The following is a 21,355-nucleotide window of genomic DNA, read 5'->3' as shown; positions in this document are numbered from 1 at the left end:
CAGTCTTTCTTCATATGAAAGTCCTGACATCCCAGGAATCAGTCTGGTGAACCTTCTCTGTACTCCTTCTATGGCAAGAATGTCTTTCCTCAGATTAGGAGACCAAAACTGTACACAATACTCCAGGTGTGGTCTCACCAAGACCCTGTACAACTGCAGTAGAACCTCCCTGCTCCTATACTCAAATCCATTTGCTCAGAGGTCAGAGGTTGGAGAGTGGGGTTAGGAGGGAGAGATAGATGAGCCAACGATCAAATGGCGGAGTAGACTCGATGGGCCGAATGGCCTAATTCTACTCCTATCACTTATGACCTTATTACCCAATGAGTACAATTAAGCCAAAGACAAGAACAAAAGAGAGGGCAAAGAGAAAAATACCTGAGTGCAGAACATATTTTCTCAGCCCTGTATCACAACAGTTCCAGAGGAAAAAGTTGAATGTCCACAATGAGGTTGGTTGGAAGATCGAGAGAGTACCCTAATGGTAGGTTCGTTCAGAAGTCAGATAACAGTGGGGCAGAATCTGGACCCGAACCCGCTGAGCTACGCTGGCATTTTGTTTCTATCTTCGGTGTAAACCAGCATCTGCAGTTCCCCTCTACACGAGCAATGGAATTCTATTCTGAGATGTTAGTTGAACTCTATGCTCTGTAAAAGCCACACTCCATCCCTCCTCTTCACAGGTTAACCCCAGTTTCATTCACTCAAGCGAAGGCCAGTTAAAAATCCCACCAAGTGGTCACGGTGGCACAGCGGTAGAGTTGCTGCCTTACAGCGAATGCAGCGCCCGGAGACCCGGGTTCGATCCTGACTACGGGTGCCGTCTGTACGGAGTTTGTACGTTCTCCCCGTGACCTGCGTGGGTTTTCTCCGAGATCTTCGGTTTCCCCTCACACTCCAAAGACGTGCAGGTTTGTAGGTTAATTGGCTTGGTAAATGTAAAAATTGTCCCTAGTGGGTGTAGGATAGTGTTAATCTGCGGGGATCGCTGGTCGGCACGGACCCGGTGGGCTGAAGGGCCTGTTGCCACGCTGTATCTCTAAACTAAACTAAACTAAACTAAACTAAACTAAACAGGCCTTTTACCTGAAACGTATCTAGTTTACACTGTTTGCCTCTAAGTTCTGTCTTCACAGGTGGTGGCACGGTGGCAGTGTTAGAGTTGCTGCCTCACAGCGGCAGATATTCGGGGTTTGATACTGACCACGAGTGCTGTCTGTACGGAGTTTGTACGTTCTCCCTATGACCGTGTGGGTTTTCTCCAGGTGCATCCACACGCCCAAGGCATACAGATGTGCAGGTTAATTGGCTTTGATAAATTGTCCCTAGTGTGTAGGATAGTGCTAGTGTACGGGGTGATCGCTGGTCGGCGTGGGTTCGGTGGGCCGAAAGGCCTGTTTCCATGCTGTATCTCTAAAATCTAGAGCCTGGTGGTGCGCTCTTCCAAGCTTCTGCTTCTTCTGCCCAACGGCAACAGGAAGAAGAAGGAATGGCCGGGGTGGGAAAAGTCCCTGATTATGTTGGCTGCTTTCCCTGGGCAGCACGGAGTGTACATGGAGTGTCAGTGGTGGGGAGTCTCGTGTCAGGGAGAGAATTCCGGGATACTCAGTCAGTGGTGAGGAACTTGTTGAACTTGTATTAGTGTTGACTGAAGTCCAAGACTCCGTGGCAGGGAGAACTAATTTGTTAATATACGGAGGAGTGCTTATGCCAGCTTCATCTCACCGATTGCCCCACTTAGCACAGTTGATTTTCCTGGCCATGGGTCCCTGGAGCTAACAAGCAAACGAGAAGCGAAGTGAGTCACCGTGACAGGATTCTCAGCCTCACAGTTCTGGAATTTCCTGGGCTTTCCTAGGCAGGGGACCCCTCACTGGTAGACCCATTACCTGCAGAACCTCTGGTCAGTTGGATCATGAAGCAATTATATTCTGGGATACTCCTTCCCCCTTTCATTAAGGACACAGTTGCTCTTTGCAGACCTCCCATTCATTTCTCCTAAGTACCATCTATATCTCTCGTTTCGTTTTCCCCTGACTCTCAGTGTGAAGCCTCAGCATTTTTCAAATTAATTTTCCCAATGTACGAGTTCATTCCAAGAGCTCTCCCGAGTTAAAAAAAAAATCAAACTCGTGGTAAGCACGGAGAATGAACGTCGCGGGTACGTCAGAGCTCGGGGACGTCTCTTAGCGCTAACGTCAGGCATTCGGGAAGACTCGCTAACGGCATGTAAGCACGGGAAGACTCGTGAAGATTTTTCAACATGATGAAAAATGTCCACGAGAGCCCCGAGTACCGACGAGTGGCCATTACCGTAAATCTCCGAGTTCGAATCAGGGCAAACTCGGGAGAGCTCACGGAATGAACTTGTACCGTGGGACAGGGCCATCAGGATAGAAGCCAGGTCCCTGGCGCTGTAAGGCAGCAACTCTACCGCTGCGCCACTGTGCCGCACAGAATTAAATGAATGGAAGATTCATTGCAAAGAGCAACTGCGTCCTTTAAGCAAGGGGGAAGGAGTAGCCCAGAAGACAAGGCGTTCTCGCTTTATGGTCCAAACGGCCAGAAAATCTAAACTGCATCTCAAAAAGCAGGCGGTGTACCCCTGCCGGTTTCAAACACGTCCCTCTCTGAAGTTTGGCATCAAATTTAGACACACTGGCTACCAGGCTCAGGGCAGCAGCCAAAAAGGCCCGACCCCTGAGGTCCAGCAAACAGTTGCAGGCCTGAAAGACTCACAGCACAGTACGTTTGCCTGTCAAACTATCGAGGCTGACTCCGACAGATGTTACGGGGGAGTAGACCCACACGACGCACCACTGGACCAAAGTGCTGTTTTTACTGAGCTGATTAAAGGCTTGTTGTTGCTATGGTGAGGTACTTGCAAGGCATTTGCCCAAGTATATAAACAGAGACACCTGCAATGATGTGGTCAGCATTACTGTGGTGCCATTTCACCAGTAACAGCATATTGCATTACAAATTCTTTGTAATGCAAATACAGAAATGACATTTCAAAGATTTAGGATATAGAAGTCAAAACACCTGCTTCATGACATATTAACGCCCATCGAAAAGGGCGGCACGGTGGCGCAGTGGACGAGATGCTGCCTTACAGCTCTTACAGCACCAGTGACATGGGTTCGATCCCGACTACGGGAGCTGTCTGTACGGAGTTTGTGCGTTCTCCCCGTGACCCGCGTGGGCATTCTCCGAGATCTTCGGTTTCTTCCCACAATCCAAAGACAATAGACAATAGACAATAGGTCCAGGAGTAGGCCATTCGGCCCTTCGAGCCAGCACCACCATTCAATGTGATCATGGCTGATCATCCCCAATCAGTACCCCGTTCCTGCCTTCTCCCCATATCCCCTGACTCCGCTATTTTTAAGTGCCCTATCTAGCTCTCTCTTGAAAGCATCCAGAGAACCGGCCTCCACCGCCCTCTGAAGCAGGGAATTCCACAGACGTACAGGTTTGCAAGTTATTTGGCTTGGTGTAAAGTGTAAAATTGTCCCTCGTGTGTGTAGGATAGTGTCAATGTGTGAGGATCGCTGGACGGTGCAGACTCAGTGGGCCGAGTTGCAATGCATTTGAATTTTCAGAGGATCTGAGATGGGTTGAGGCAAAAGAAAATCACCCATTTAAATGTCACCACCAGAAGAATCAGAGGGCAGGCGCACACTTAGTTACACTTAGTTAGGGTAGATTCACAGAGTACCATGCCCAGAGTAGGGGAATCGAGTTTCGTTTAGTTTATTATCAAGTGGGCCGAGGTTCAGCAAAAAACTTTTGTTGCGTGCTATCCAGTCAGCGGAACGGCAATACATGATTACAATCGAGCCGTTTACAGTGTATAGATACGTGATAGTGTAATATTCTGGATATCGGCAAGACCAAGCAAAGGCTCGGCGATCGTTTCGCTGAACACCTCCGCTCAGTCCGCCTTAAACTACCTGATCTCCCGGTGGCCCAGCACTTTAACTCCCCCTCCCATTCCCAACCTGACCTTTCTGTCCTGGGCCTCCTCCATTGTCAGAGTGAGGCCCAGCGCAAATTGGAGGAGCAGCACCTCGTATTTCGCTTGGGCAGTTTACACCCCAGCGGTATGAACATTGACTTCTCTAACTTCAGATAGCCCTTGCTTTCCCTCTCTCTCCATCCCCTCCCCCTTTCCAGTTCTCCCACCAGTCTTCGACTACATGCTATCTCTGTCCCGCCCACTCCCCTGACATCAGTCTGAAGAAGGGTCTCGACCCAAAAAGCCACCCATTCCTTCTCTCCAGAGAAGCTGCCTGTCCCGCTGAGTTACTCCAGAATTTTGCGTCTACCTTGGATTTAAACCAGCATCTGCAGTTCTTTCCTACACATGATAAGGGAATAACGTTTAGTGCAAGGTAAAGCTGGCAAAGTCCAACCAAGGATAGTCCGAGGGTCATCAATGAGGTAGATAGTAGTTCAGCGCTGCTCTCTGGTTGTGGTAGGATGATTCAGTTGCTTGATAACAGCTGGGAAGAAACACAGTCCCTGAATCTGGAGGTGTGCATTTTCACACTTCTATACCTTTTGCCCGATGGGAGAGGGGAGAAGAGGGAGTGGCCGGGGTGCGACTGGTCCTTGATGATGCTGCTGGCCTTGCCGAGGCAGTGGGAGGTATAAATGGAGTCAATAGAAGGGAGGTTGGTTTCTGCGATGGTCTGGGCTGCGTCCACAATTCTTATTCAGGTGTAATGTGAAGGATGCAAGATTATACAGGAACCTGAGGGGCAAATTTTTCACACAGAGGGTGGGGTGGCTGGATGCAACGAGCTGCCAGAGGGGATAGTTGACACAGGGACTATCACAACGTTTAAGAAGCAATGGATCGATGCGTAGAGAGTGAATTTGGAGAATGTCGGAGGTAGAGGCAGTTAATGCAGAGTGGAAGATTGCTAAGGGCTTGGACACACCAGAGGCAGGAAACATGTTCCCGATGTTGGGGGAGTCCAGAACCAGGGGCCATAGTTTAAGAATAAGGGGTAAGCCATTTAGAACGGAGATGAGGAAACACTTTTTCTCACAGAGAGTGGTGAGTCTGTGGAATTCAGAGGGCGGTGGAGGCCGGTTCTCCAGCTTTCAAGAGAGAGCTAGACACGGCTCTTAAAAATAGCGGAGTCAGGGGATACGGGGAGAAGGCAGGAACGGGGTACTGATTGGGGATGATCAGCCATGATCACATTGAATAGCGGTGCTAGCTCGAAGGGCCAAATGGCCTACTCCTGCACCTATTGTCTATTGTCTATAGTCTATTGAAGTGAGTGAAGGCGAGAGTGTGTGTATGGAAATATGTACGGTATTTAACACAAAGAGGAAAAGAGAATCTCCAAAATCAAGAACTTTAGTTTAGTTTACAGCTGCAGCACAGAAACAGGCCCTTCAGCCCACCAAGTCCATGCCACCCATCGATCACCCATTCACATTAGTTCTATGTTGTCCCACTTTCTCATCCACTCCCGACACATTAGGAGCAGTTTCACGGAGGCCATTTAACGTACAAACCCTGCACATAGTCACAGAGCATCGAAACAGGCCCTTTGGCCCAAATTGCCCACAGCGGCCAACATGTCCCAGCTGCACTAGTCCCACCTGCCAGCCTTTGGTCCATATCCCTCCAAACCTGTCCTATCCATGTGCCTGTCTAACTGCTTCTTAAATGTTGGGATAGTCCCTGCCTCAACTACCTGTTCTGGCAGCTTGTTCCATACACCCACCACCCTTTGTGTAAAAAAGTTACCCCTCAGATTCCTGTTAAATCCTTTCCTCTTCACCTTAAACCTATGTTAACGACTCATCTTTTCTCCCTCACCTTAAACTAGACAAAAGACAATAGGTGCAGGAGTAGGCCATTCGGCCTTTCGAGCCAGCACCGCCATTCACTGTGATCATGGCTGATCATCCACAAACAGTACCCCGTTCCTGCCTTCTCCTCATATCCCTTGTGGGATGTGGGAAGAAACCAGAGCACCGAGAGGAAATCTGGGTGGTCACAGGGAGAATGTGCAAACTCCACACAGACAGCACCCGAGGTCAGCATCCAACCCGAGACTCTAACAGCTCTACCAGCTGAGCCACTGTGCCGCCCTTGTGCCGAGATGGAGAGAGGGCCAGTTAAGTTTGCTCATTGAAGAAGCTATGGATGAGATGTCATGGTCTTACTCAAGAATGAGTGACGAACACCAACAATAGACAACAGAGAGAAAACCTTTGCTTTCCCCCTCTCTCCATCCCTCCCCCACCCTAGTTCTCCGTCTGGTTTCATTGTCCTCCTGATTAATTTTTCTGTTTGTACGCCTCGTTGTCACCTTCCCTTCAGCCACCAATGAACCATTCTACATTTCCTTGATCATTGTCTTCTTTGATCTGTCCTACTGATCTGTATTTAGTTCTGTACCACTATCAGACTATCTTTCATTGAACTTCACTGGCTTCATCTTGCACTAAACGTTATTCCCTTATCATGTAACCTGTACACTGTGAATGGCTTGGTTGTAGTCATATATTGTCTTTCCGCTGGCTGGTTAGCACGCAACAAAAGCTTTTCACTGTACCTCGGTACACGTGACAATAAACTCAACTGAACTGAACTGAACTGAACGGTCCTTTTTGCACCTTACATGCTCTTTGTACCCTTCCATATCTCATAGTTTTCTTCTCCCCATGCCTCTCAGTCACTCCGTTCCTTCTCTCCGGAGATGCTGCCTGTCCCGCTGAGCTACTCCAGCATTATGTTATTTATTGTGTTGTGCTGCAGCAAGCAAGAATGTCATTGTTCTATCTGGGACACATGACAATAAAACATTCTTGACTCTTGACATGGCTAAACCACACACTAGTATACCAGGTAGTGCGAAGAGAAACATACCAGAGTGATATTTGCCCGACAGGAGAGGCAAGAAGGGGAGTCGCTGGAATATAGGTCTCCTTATTGGGTAGGGGATGTACTGAGTGGGAATTTTGTGCCGTTGATCTATAAAAACGGCTCACGTTTCAAAGGTAATACTTGAGTACAATACTAAATGCAAATGACTGGAATTGGGAATTAAACATTCCAGGATACTTCACCTTTAGACTTAATTCTTTAGTCAGAGGGTGGTGAATCTGTGGGATTCTTTGGAGGCCAAGTCAATGGATATTTTGAAGGTAGAGATAGACAGATTCTTGATTAGTACGGGTGTCTGGGGTTATGGGGAGAAGGCAGGAGAATGGGGTTAGGAGGGACAGATAGATCAGCCAGGATTGAATGGACAAGCTTTTCCCTTTGAGAATAGGGAAGATTCAAACAAGAGGACATGACTTCAGAATTAAGGGACAGAAGTTTAGGGGTAACATGAGGGGGAACTTCTTTACTCAGAGAGTGGTAGCGGTGTGGAATGAGCTTCCAGTGGAAGTGGTGTCGGCAGGTTCGTTGGTATCATTTAAAAATAAATTGGATAGGCATATGGATGAGAAGGGAATGGAGGGTTATGGTATGAGTACAGGCAGGTGGGACTAAGGGAAAAAGTTTTTCGGCACGGACTTGTAGGGCCGAGATGGCCTGTTTCCGTGCTGTAATTGTTATATGGTCATTGTTATATGAATGGCGGAATGGACTTGATGGACCGAATGGCCTAATTCTGTTCCTGTCACATGAATTTATGAACTTATGAAGAGATAGTTAAAATAAAAGAGGGGACACGTTGGACTGATAATAAATGTTGGGATAAAGACAGTCAACAGAAATAATCTTGGTTTAGAGAATCAAAGGAAAAAAAATCAGTTTACGTGCAGTTAGAGGCAAGAGAAAACATTGGTGTTTGTTGTATATACGAAGGTTCCCACACAGAAATAGTAACGTAAGCGCCATAAATCAGGAAATTAGACACAAATACAGTACTCATCAACAAGCAGACACTAAAATGGGTGGATAGACACAAAATGCTGGAGTAACTCTGCAGGTCAGGCAGCATCTCTGGAGAGAAGGATCGGGTGGTGTTTTGGTGTCGAGACCCTTCTTCAGACTGAAAGTCACGGGAAAGGGAAACGAGAGATATAGACGATAATGTAGAGAGATATAGAACAATGAATGAACAATATTGAAAAAAGTGAGGAAGGACATTCTTGCTATTGAGGGAATGCAGCGCAGGTTTACAAGGTTAAATCCCGGGATGGCGGGACTGTCATATGCTGAGAGAATGGAGTGGCTGGGCTTGTATACTCTGGAGTTTAGAAGGATTTGAGGGCATCTTATTGAAACATATAAGATTATTAAGGGTTTGGAAACGCTACAGGTGTTCCCGATGTTGGGGGAGTCCAGAACAAGGGGCCACAGTTTAAGAATAAGGGGTAAGCCATTTAGAATGGAGGCGAGGAAACACTTTTTCACACAGAGAGTTGTGAGCCTGTGGAATTCTCTGTGGTGGAGGCCGGTTCTCTGGATTCTTTCAAGAGAGAGCTAGATAGGGCTCTGAAAGATAGCGGAGTCAGTGGATTTGGGGAGAAGGCAGGAACGGGGTACTGATTGGGGATGGTCACTTTGAATGGCGGCGCTGGCTCGAAGGGCCGAATAGCCTACTCCTGTACCTATTGTCTATTGTCTAAAAAAGTAGCAATGATAAAGGAAACAGACCACTGTTAGCTGTTTACTAGGTGAGAACGAATACCTGGTACGATTTGGTTGGGGGAAGGATGGAGAGAGAGGGAAATGTAGGGGTTACTTGAAGTGACAGAAATCAATAGTTATACCACTGGGGTGTAAGCTGCCCAAGCCAAATATGAGATGCTGTTCCTCCAATTTGCGTTTAGCCTCACTCTGACAATGGAGGAGGCCTAAGTCAGAAAGGTCATTGTGGGAATGGGAAAGGGACTTAATGTGTTAGGCAACCGGGAGATAAGATAGGTCCAGGCGGACTGAGCGAAGGTTTTCAGCGAAACGATCGCCCAGTCTACATTTGGCTTGGCGCTATAAGGCAGTAACTCTACCACTGCACCCGCTTCATCACTTGACATACATCATACCTTGCCGAAGAGCCAGTAGGCGGCGCGACTCTGGTCAGCAGCGGCCTCTGCAGCCTGTCCGCGTTTTTTATTATTTTTTTGTCTGTGTTTTTATGTAGTTTTTGTTATTTTTATGTTGGGGTGTGTGTGTGGGGGGGTGGGGGTGGGGGTGGGAGAGGGGGGGGGGGAAACTTTTGAATCTCTCCCTGCACTGGAGACCCGACCTTTTCTCGTCGGGTCTCAGCTGTCGTTGGGGCCGCAACGAGGAGCGGCCTCCAACAGGAAGAAGCCGGGGATTCTGGTGCCGACTCACCTCACCGTCGCGGAGCTGGCCGAGACCGGAGCGGGTGGAGCGGTGGAGGAGCGTTGCCGCTGCCGATGCCGCTGCTGCTGCTGAGTCGGAGGCTGCTGCTGCGGGTGCTACTGCGGGTCTGCGGACGGCGGCACCGGGAGCCCACGGCTCCCTGGAGGGAGACCGCTTTTCGGGGCTCCTGCAACGGCGACTTCTCCCGCCCGAGTTGTGGGGTTGAAGAGCTCCTGGAGCGGGGCTTAGCACCACCGCCCCGCGCGTCTTGGAATGCGGGACTTTGCGAGTGCACGCCGGGGGCTCCAACATCAAGACCCGGTGTGCGACCTCGCACCACCCGGCGTGGCTTTAATGGCTGCGGGACAATCGCCATCGCCAGCCGGGGGCTTTGACTTTGACTCTGACATCGGGGGGGAGAGAGTGCAGTGGAGAGATAAGTTTATTTGGCCTTCCATCACAGCTATGTGATGGATGTTTATGTAAAATGTAATTATGTTGTGTCTGGGGTCTATTTGTGTGAAATGTATGGCTGCAGAAACGGCATTTCATTTGGACCTCCAGGGGTCTCACCTCGGGGTGCGGATCTAACATCGGAGTCGATCCCTTGCCTAAGATCGACGCCCCAACCGCAGCCTGTGGACGTTAACATCAGGGGCTCGCAGTCTCAGATAAGGGACTGATGTCGGGAGCTCCAGAAAGCCACACGACGTTCGACAAGCCTTGACCCGGGGTCGATCGCCCGGCGCAGGGGTACTGAGAATCCCTCCCGATGCAGGACCTTGATCGCCCCGACAAGGATAACCGCCGCCGCCGGTTACGGGAGTGAGATCGTCCCGTCAACGGAAGGTTAGAGGCCCCCGACCGCTGGAGGACCAAGAAGGGAGAGATTGAACTTTTTTTCATCTTCCATCACAGTGAGGAATGTGGAGGACTCACGGTGGTGGGTGTTTATGTTAAAATGTGTTTTTTGTGCTTTTTATTAGTATGACTGTATGGCAAATGACATTCCTCGTATGTTGCAAAACATACTTGGCTCATAAAGTGTGATTATGATTATGATTGACTTTCACCACACTGTAGTAGAAGACTCGCAGTTGCTGTGTAATGCACAAAAAGTACACAAGGTGCTGGAGTAACTCAGTAGGTCAGGCAGTATCTCTGGAGAAAGTCTCTCTCAAGTAGTCACCTATCCGTGTTCTCCAGACGTGCTGCCTGACCTGCTGCGTTATTCCAGCACTTTGTGACAATAGACAATAGACAATAGGTGCAGGAGTAGATCATTTGGCCATTCGAGCCAGCACCGCCATTCAATGTGATCATGGCTGATCATCCACAATCAGTACCCCGTTCCTGCCTTCTCCCCATATCCCCTGACTCCGCTATCTTTAAGAGCCCTATCTAGCTCTCTCTTGAAAGCATCCAGAGAACCAGCCTCCACCGCCCTCTGAGGCAGAGAATTCCACAAACTCACTACACTCTGTGTGAAAAAGTGTTTCCTCGTTTCCGTTCTAAATGCCGTACCCCTTATTCTTAAACTGTGCCCCCTGGTTCTGGACTCATAGAAACATAGAAAATAGGTGCAGGAGTTAGTGCACGGACTCGGTTCGGCCGAAGGGCCCTGTTTCCATGTTGCCTCTCCAAACTAAAATAAACTAAACAAAAGCCAGTTATGGCTATCAAGGGGAATGAATACATAGAAACATTGAAACATAGAAAATAGGTGCAGGAGGAGGCCATTCGGCCCTACAAGCCAGCACCGCCATTCATTGTGATCATGGCTGATCGTCCCCTATCAATAACCCATGCCTGCCTTCTCCCCATATCCCTTGACTACACTAGCCCCTAGAGCTCTATCTAACTCTCTCTTGAATCCATCCAGTGATTTGGCCTCCACTGCCCTCTGTGGCAGGGAATACCATAAATTCACAACTCTCTGGGTGAAAATGTTTTTTCTCACCTCAGTCTTAAAGAACCTCCCCTTTATTCTAAGACTGTGGCCCCTGATTCTGGACTCCCCCAACATCGGGAACATGTTTCTTGACTCTAGCGTGTCCAAACCCTTACTAATCTTTTATGTTTCAATAAGATCCTCTCTCAACTTTCTAAACTCTAAAGTATACAAGCCCAGCCGCTCCATTCTCTCAGCATATGACAGTCCCGCCATCCCGGAAATTAACCTTGTAAACCTACGCTGCACTCCCTCAATAGCAAGATTGTCATTCCTCAAATTAAGGGACCAAAACTGCACACAATACTCCAGGTGTGGTGTCACTAGGGTCCTGTACAACTGCAGAAGGACCTGTTTGCTCCTATACTCAACTCCTCTTGTTATGAAGGCCAACCGACCTTGTACCACTGATGCAAAATACATTGACTGCCTTCATCTAACCACATAAATTGTGTTTAAAAGAAGCTACATCGCCTGACTTTATTTCTATCGAATCAGCTTTCTTCAGAGATAATATTCGAGCCAGATTTAAGTTTTTTGAAATAAGTCACAGTGACCACTGTTTTTGTTTTGTTGGAATTTATAACCTCCTAATGAAATTAGGAGAAAACATGACTCTAAACATGCACTTCCTGCGAAAATGGCTTTTGTTACCAATTAAACAAGCTAGTTAGTGCCTGCCTGCCAATAAAATTGCCTTAATGCTTATTAAAATGCTGTCTAAATTTTGTTGGAGATGTGGAAAAGTCAGAACTCCAGATACTTTCCACCGCCCAGACCGCAAGCACAACTCCAATGAGGAGAGTGTAGTGGTGCCTGCTGGCGTACGCAGGGATCGAACCCGCCGTTAGGAAGCCGCGGTCAGGTGACTCGGAAGGGGCCGCTTGTTTTGCGCGGTTTTCACTTGCGCCCGTTAGTTCAGCGCCGACCACCGTTGTGGGCAGACGTGTCTGAAGAACCTGCATACTGGCAATCAAACTTGTGAATAGAGATCTGTTGAAAACTCCAGTGGTCGTTTCTCAGACCGCTAAAATAGACACAAAATGCTGGAGTAACTCAGCGGGACAGGCAGCATCTCTGGAGAGAAGGAATGGGTGACGTTTAGGGTCGAGACCTTTCTCCAGACAAGTCAGGGGAGTGGGAAACGAGAGGTATAGGCAGACGGTGGTGTAGAGAGATATAGAACACATGAATGAAAAATATGCCAGAAAAAAATAACCATGATGAAGGAAACAAGCCATTGTTAGCTGTCTGCTGTTAGGTGAGAAGGGGAACCTGGTGCGACTTAGATGGGAGAGGGATGGAGAGAGAGGGAAAGTACCTCGATGACTGCCAATCACCACCCCCCCCCCCACCCCCCCGGACACTTATTATTATTTATTCAAATAGTTTGCTATGTCGCTCTTCCAGGGAGATGCTAAATGCATTTTGTTGTCTCTGTACTGTACACTGACAATGACAATTAAAATTGAATCTGAATCTGAAAGCAAGGGTTACTTGAAGTTAGAGAATTCAATATTCATACCACTGGGCTGTAAGCTGCCCAAGCGAAATATGAGGTGCCGTTCCTCCAATGTGCGTCGGGTCTCACTCTGACAATGGAGGAGGCCCAGGACAGAAAGGTCAGTGTGGGAATGGGAAGGGGAATTAAAGTGTTTGGAAACCAGGAGATCAGGTAGGTCCAGGTGGACTGAGCCAAGGTGTTCAGAGCCTGGTCCGTCCATAAATCTGTTAAACAGCCAGTGTCAACAACATCGTGTCGATGGAAGAGCAAAGTTTCTGCCAACCTATTCCCACGACATATTATTGAACATTCTACATTTCCTTAGCATCGTCTGCTTTGACGATAGACACAAAATGCTGGAGTAACTCAGCGGGACAATGTCTTGTGTCTATCTTCGGTGTAAACTAGCATCTGACCCGAAACGTCACCAATTCCTTCTCTCCAGAGATGCTGCCTGTCTCGCTACTCCAGCATTTTGTGGCTGTCTTCGGTGTAAACCAGCATCTGCAGTTCCTTCCTACACATAATAATATCAATTCACTTTCATTTGTTATCAGAGAGGCAGGTGTCCATAGAAACATAGAAAATAGGTGCAGGAGGAGGCCATTCGGCCCTTCGAGCCAGCACTGCCATTCATTGTGATCACGGCTGATCGTCCCCTATCAATAACCCGTGCCTGCCTTCTCCCCACATCCCTTAACTCCACTAGCCCCTAGAGCTCTATCTAACTCTCTCTTAAATCCATCCAGTGATTTGGCCTCCACTGCCCTCTGTGGCAGGGAATTCCATAAATTCACAACTCTCTGGGTGAAAAAGTTTTTTCTCACCTCAGTCATATTATATTTTCTCACCTCAGTCATATATATTCATATTAACTGGGTTATCTGATTCTGAAGTGCCTTCTTGTGTGCTGTTCTGGTCACCCCATTGACCAGCTTACAACTCAGCGGTATAAAAAAGGAGTAGGAATGGAAGCTGACGGCCTAGTGGCATGAATATTGATTTCTCTAACTTCCAGTAACTCCTGCATTCTCTCTCTCTCCATCCCTCCCCCACCCAAGTAGCACCAATCGCTCCTCGTATGACAGTCCCGCCATCCCGGGGATTAACCTCGTGAACCTACGCTGTACTGTCTGCAATGCACTGGCCGGGAAACAAACACGGGCCTCCCGCGTGGCAGGCAAGAATTCCACCTCTCTCTCTGTCTGTCTCTCTCTGTATCACAATCTATATCTCTCGTTTCCCTTTCCCCTGACCCTCAGTCTGAAGAAGGGTCTAGACCTGTAACGTCACCAATTCCTTTCCCCCAGAGATGCTGCCTGACCTGCTGAGTTACTCCAGCATTGTTTTGTCTATCTTAAGACTGGCAAGTGATGGTTGGATGCAGGTAATGAGGGTTTGAAATTGCTTTGCCAAACGTTTAACGATTGATGCACATCAGTCTTCTCTGAACTATCAAGGCCTCTACTTCCTGAGAAGGTTACGGAGAGTCGGTATGTCAGAGAGGATTCTCTGGTGTACAGTAGAGAGCATATCGACTGGTTGCATCACGGCCTGGTTCAGCAACTTGAACGCCCAGGAGCGAAGACGACTGCAAAAAGCGTTGTGAACACTGCCCAGTCCATCACCGGCTCTGACCTCCTCACCATCGAAGGGATCTACAGGAGTTGCTGCTGCAAAAAAGGCAGCCAGCATCAACATACCCCCACAGCACCCTGGCCACCCACTCATTTCACCACTGCCATCTGGAAAAGGTACAGGAGCCTAAAAACTGTAACATCCAGGTTCAGGAACAGGTTCTTCTCGACAGCTATTCGGCTATTAAACATTACAACATCTAGATAAACTATGAACTACAGACTATTATTGTTATTATTGCACTATTAATGTTTGTTTGTTTTTTATGTGAACGTATGTGTGTGTGTGTGTATATATAGAGAGAGATAGATAGATAGATAGATAGATAGATAGATAGATAGATAGATAGATAGATAGATAGATAGATAGATAGATAGATAGATAGATAGATAGATAGACAGACAGACAGACAGACAGACAGACAGACAGACAGACAGACAGACAGACAGACAGACAGACAGACAGACAGACAGACAGACAGAAAGACAGACAGACAGACAGACAGACAGACAGACAGACAGACAGTTATATTGTTTACATTCTATGTTTATATGTTTACATATTCTGTTGTGCTGCTTCAAGCAAGAATTTACGGGTTGCGTTGGGGGAATGGGTGAGTGGTGGATTATTGCGTTGGGGGAATGGGTGAGTGGTGGACTATTAATGGGCCCCACTTGGTCTACTATGACAATAAAACTCTCTTGACTCCCTTGATTGGATTAATGAGCTAATAATTAGATAATAACATTTGACGTGGTTTTGCAACATTTTCTTCCTCTCTTCATTTCTTCAATAAAAATGAGTGAGGAGGATAAACCGAGGGCCCAACCACCAGCCCCAAACATCCTGTTATTATTTTTTTGTTATTGTTGAGTGCTGGGATAATACAGATATGAAGGACCACTTCCTGCATGGCAAGATGTGAAGAGAACTTCGAGTAAAACCGCAGTTCCTCTGAATGTAACCAAACTGTGGGACTTTTAATGGAAAGCAGAGAACATTGCAAGAACTGGGCAGGTCAGGCAGCATCTTCAAAACAAGATTGCTAGCTGCGTGTTACAGGATTATGTTTATGTTTATTATATTTATTAGTTATTATTGAGTGTTGCAATACCGAGAATAGCACGGTGGTGCAGCGGTAGAGTTCCTGCCTCACAGCGCCAGAGACCCCGGTTCGATCCTGGCTACGGGTGCTGTCTGTACGGAGTTGTACATTCTCCCCGCGACCTGCGTGGGTTTTCTCCGGGTTCTCCAGTTTCATAAGGTCATAAATGTTAGGAGCAGAATTAGGCCATTTGGCCCATCAAGTTTATTCCGTCATTCAATCATGGCTGATCTACTATCTCTCCCTCCTAATCCCATTCTCCTGTCTTCTCCCCATAAACCGTGATACCCATACTAATCAAGAGTCTATCTATCTCTGCTTTAAAAAAAATATCCAAAATATCCAATATGCATTCCTCCCACACTCCAAAGACGTGCAGGTTTGTAGGTTAATTGGTTTCTGAAAATTGTAATTTGTCCCAAGTGTGTAGGATAGTGCTAGTGATCTCTGGTCGGCGTGGACTCGGTGGGCTGAAGGGCCTGTTTCCATGCAGTGTCTCTAAAGTCTCAAGTCTAATAAAAAACTTTGTATTGTATGCCATCCAAACAGATCAGATCATATTATACACGATTACAATCACATCAAACACAGATACAATAAGCCGAGCAAAGGGGAAGATACAGAGTACAGAATATACTTCTCAGCATTGTACTTCATCAGCTCCGTAGACAAGATAAGACACAAAATGATGGAGTAACTCAGCGGGACAGCATTTCCCACCCTGGAGGAAAAGGATCGATGCTGTTTTGGGCCAGGACCTGTCTCCTTAAGTCCAAAGAAGGGTCCCAACCAAAAAGCATTTCTCTGTACCTCGGTACACGTGACAATAAACTAAACTGAACTGAACTGAAAACATCGCCTATCCTTTTTCTCCAGAGATGCTGTCTGACCCATTGTGTTACTCCAGCACTTTATGCCTGCCATTGGTAAACCAACGTCTGCAGTTCATTGCTTCTACAGTTCCATGGACAAAGTCCAATGTCCGCAATGGGGTAGAGGTGAATCGGGCGGTACCTAGCTTATAGAGGAACCGTTCAAAAGCTTGACTACAGGGGGGTGGGGGAACTGTTCCTGAATCTGGTGCTGTGCACTTTCAAGCTTCAATGCTGGAGTGAGGAGAACAAAGAATGACCAGTGTGAAGAAGGGTCTCGACCTGAAACATCGTCCATTCCTTCTCTCCAGAGATGCTGCCTTACCCACTGAGTTGCTCCAGCGTTTTGTGTCTGCCAAAGAATTACCGATCACAGGTGATACGATAGAACTTCATTTAATCCCAGGAGGGAATTTGTATCTACCAACAGTTAAAAAACACAAAATACATGAAACATGAAATTAAAGTGATGAGTGGAAAGGATTGGGGATGTGCAAAGATTGGGGAGGGGGGGTCAGTCTATTCCACAACAGAAGGGGGAGGAGTTGTACAGTTTGACAGCCACAGGGAAGAAGGATCTCCTGTGGCGTTCTGTGCTGCATCTTGGTGGGACCAGTCTGTTGCTGAAGGTGCTCCTCAGGTTGACCAGTGTGGCCATCAGTGAATGACCCTTCAATGGAATAATGAAACAGTGCGGCACGGTGGCGTAGCGGTAGAGTTGCTGCCTTGCAGCGCCAGGGACCCGGGTTCGATCTTGACTATGGTTGCTGTATTTACAGAGTTTGCATGTTCTCCCCGTGACCAGGTGGGTTTTCTCCGCCGGATGTTCCGGTTTCCTCCCACACTCTAGAGACGTACAGGTCTGTAGGTTAATTGGCATTGGTAAAAAATGTAAATAGTCCCTCGTGTGTGTAGAGTAGTATTAGTGTAACGGGATCGCTGGCCGGCACGGACTCGATGGGCCGAAGGGACAGTTTCTGCTCTGTATCTCAAAAGACAAAAGTAAGAATTTCAATGTTCCTTTCTGGTGCATATAAGAATTTTTACAAATAATATCGCATCACATAGAACATAAAACATAGAACAGTACAGTGCAAGAATTATACATCCCAGGTATACAAAAATGCTGGAGAAACTCAGCTGGGGCAGCAGCATCTATGGAGCGAAGGAAATATAGAAACATAGAAAATAGGTGCAGGAGTAGGCCATTCGGCCCTTCGAGCCTGCACCGCCATTCAATATGATCATGGCTGATCATCCAACTCAGTATCCTGTACCAGCCTTCTCTCCATATCCCCTGATCCATTTAGCCACAAGGGCCACATCTAACTCCCTCTTAAATATAGCCAATGAACTGGTCTCAACTACCTTCTATGGCAGAGAATTCCACAGATTCACCACTCTCTTCTTCAGACCGATGGGGGGTGGCGGGGAGAAGAAAGAAAAAAGGGGGAGGAGGAGCCCGAGGGCTGGGGTAGGGGAGGAGACAGCAAGGGCTAACAAAATTGGGAGAATGCAATGTTCATGCCCGCCGGATGCAGACTCCCCAAGCGGAATATGAGGTGCTGTTCCTCCAATGTTCAGTGTTGCTCGCTCTGGCCATGGAGGAGATCCAGGACAGAGAGGTCGGATGGGGAATGGGAGGGGGAGTTGAAGTGCTGAGCCACCGGGAGGTCAGCTTGGTTATTGCGGACCGAGTGGCTGAGCCACCGGGACCTGATCCATAGATGCTGCTGCACTCGCTGAGTTTCTCCAGCATTTTTGTGTACCTTCGATTTTCCAGCATCTGCAGTTCCTTCTTAAAAACTATGCATCCCATATCCCTCCATTCTCTGCATATCCAAGTGCCGATCCAAAAGTCTTTTAAATGCAACTACTTAATCGGGGATAAAGGGTTTGCTGGTCTGCGCAGTCTTGGTTTGCCACAGGGCGTGCATCCGTTCTGTATCTGTGAACTAAATTAAACTAAGCTAAACCCTAACCTTCCCCACGCTGTGGAAGCTGCCTGACCCGTCAAGTGCTCCCGGGATTTTCTGCTCCAACCTCAGGTTTTCCTTGGCTGCGACACATTGTTGTTTTGCAGGATGTTTACTGGTACACAGGACACGGCTTTCTAAGGCAACGTCATGTTTTCCATGAAAGTGGTGGTTTTGCCCATGACTAAGTAGTGAACGACAGAGAGCCTAAACTGGTGACACCTCGACCAATTGTCCACAATTCCCCTGTGTTTGCTGCAACAATTCTAAAATTACATTGGAAAAAGATTGTCCCCCTTCATCTCGACTGGCATCTTAGTCATCGCCATCCTCCCAATGAAAACAACTTTTTTGTTTAGTTACAGGGAGTCCCAATAAATAATAGCCATGTAGTCACTTATTTGCGGAATTCTGGTCATGTTTTCTTATTTTACGGAACATTTCCAATTAATTACAAACAAAAAGAGAGACCATGAAGGGTCTCGACCCGAAACGGCACCTATTGCTTTTCTCCAGAGATGCTGTCTGGCCCATTGAGTTAACTCCAGCTTTTTGTGTCGATCTCCTTGAAGGTTTGGCGTGATCATCTCTCAGGTCAGGTCAAATAATGCCGAGGAAGGAGCTGCAGATGCTGGTTTAAACCGAAGATAGACACAAAAATGCTGGAGTAGACCAAACTGCTTGGCGATCGCTTCAGTTCCGCACCTCCGCACAGTTCGCATTAACCAACCTGATCTCCCGGTGGCTCAACTCCCCCTCCCATTCCGTATCCGACCTTTCTCTCCTGGGTCTCCTCCGTGGCCGCAGTGAGTCCCACCGCAAATTGGAGGAGCAGCACCTCATATTTCGCTTGCGTAGTTTACATCCCAGCGGTATGAACATTGACCTCCAATTTCAGGTAGTCCTTGCTTTCTCCCTCCTTCCCCTCCCCTTCCCAGCTCTTCCACCACCCCTTCCTTTCTTCTTCCAGCACCCCCCCCCCCCCCACCCCGACATTAGTCTGAAGAAACATCACCTATTTCCTTCGCTCCATAGATACTAACCTCTCCCGCTGAGTTTCTCCAGCATTTTTGTCTACCTTAGATTTTTCCAGCATCTGTAGTTCTTTCTGAAACAAAAATGCTGTAGTAACTCAGCAGGGCAGGCAGCATCTCTGCAGAGAAGAAGTGGGTGACATTTCGGGTCAATATCTTGCCTGCTTGACTGCAGGTGATTGTGACATTCAGATCAACTTTAAGCTAGATCAGCATTGGAGGCATGGTGGCCACCATTGACATTGAGGAAACATGAAATGTGATGCAAGTGTTTAAGAAGGAACTGCAGATGCTGGAAGATCGAAGGTACACAAAAATGCTGGAGAAACTCAGTGGGCGAGGCAGCATCTATGGAGCGAAGGAATAGGTGACGTTTCGGGCCAAAACCCTTCTTCAGACTGATGTGGGGTGGGGGGAGGCGGGGAGAAGAAAGGAAAAAGGAGGAGGAGCCTGAGGGCTGAGGGAGAGATAGGAAGGGGAGGAGACAGCAAGGGCTAACAAAATTGGGAGAATTCGATGTTCAAGCCCGCAGGATGCAGACTCCCCAAGCGGAATATGAGGTGGTGCTCCTCCAATTTCCGGTGGTGCTCACTCTGGCCATGGAGGAGACCCAGGACAGAGAGGTCGGATGCGGAATGGGATGGGGAGTTGAAGTGCTGAGCCACCGGGAGGTCAGGTTGGGTAATGCAGACCGAGCGGAGGTGTTCGGCGAAACGATTGCCCATTGGTCTCACCAATGTAGATCAGCTGACATCTAGAGCAGCGCAAGGCCGGGATTTCTCCTTGGGATGCAAGGCTGGGTTTTCTCCTTTTCCAATGTGATCTACTATCATGTACCTTCTTCAAACATTCTTAGTGCCCAAGGACAGCGAAGACGTCAAGCAGTCAAATCAGTTGAAGAAATCTCCTCAGCGAAAAAGGCAGGAGGTAAAACCTCACTCTATTTTACCATTTTAAATATTTATAGAAAATAAAGTCAAAGATGGAACAGGCTTGTTGGGTTTAGGCAGAAAACGTCTTCAGTGAGAGTTATAAGCTTGATTATAGTTCAAAACATGGCCTTTGAAAATGTTTATTTTGAGGGCCTGGCTATTTGCTCGTATCAAGTTTGTATTTATGATCATAGAAACATAGAAACTAGTGGGAGAGTCTAGGACCTGAGGGCACAGCCTCAGAATAAAAGATCACACCCTTAGAACGATAAGGAAGATTTTCTTAAGTCAGAGGGTGGTGAATCCGTGGAATTCATTGTTATAGAAGGCTGTGGAGGCCATGTAATTGGGTGTTATTAACATAGAAACATAGAAACATAGAAAATAGGTGCAGGAGTAGGCCTTTCGGCCCATCAAGCCTGCACCGCCATTCAATATGATCATGGCTGATCATCCAACTCAGTATCCTGTACCTGCTTTCTCTCCATACCCCCTGATCCCCTTAGCCACAAGGGCCACATCTAACTCCCTCTTAAATATAGCCAATGAACTGGCCTCAACTACCCTCTGTGGCAGAGAGTTCCAGACATTCACCACTCTCTGTGTGAAAAATGTTTTTCTCATCTCGGTCCTAAAAGATTGCCCCCTTATCCTTAAACTGTGACCCCTTGTTCTGGACTTCCCCAACGTTCAGCGTGGTTGTTCAGCAGTAACTAAGTCTTGTTGGCTTGTTAAAAGTGCAAAATTCAGCTTTTTCAGCAAGGAGTCTCCAAAGACACACAGGTCTGTAGGTTAATTGGAGCCTCTGTATATTGTAAATTGTCCCGAGTGTGCAGGGTAATGCTGGCGTATGGGGTGATCGCTGGTCGGCACAGACTCGATGGGCCGGAGGGGCCTCTTTCCAAGTCGTATCTCTAAAGTCTCAAATCAAACAGGTGACATTCCAGGTAGAGACCCTTCAGGCTGATGTATGGGAGGAGAAGAAAGATAAAGTCTCAAGTCTAAAGAGTGCCATTTTCAATCATTT

Source organism: Leucoraja erinacea, chromosome 8 (assembly GCF_028641065.1).
Source record: "Leucoraja erinacea ecotype New England chromosome 8, Leri_hhj_1, whole genome shotgun sequence".
Classification (NCBI taxonomy): Eukaryota; Metazoa; Chordata; class Chondrichthyes; order Rajiformes; family Rajidae; genus Leucoraja; species Leucoraja erinaceus.
The sequence above is the reverse complement of the archived record's forward strand: the minus strand, read 5'-3'. Positions refer to the sequence as shown.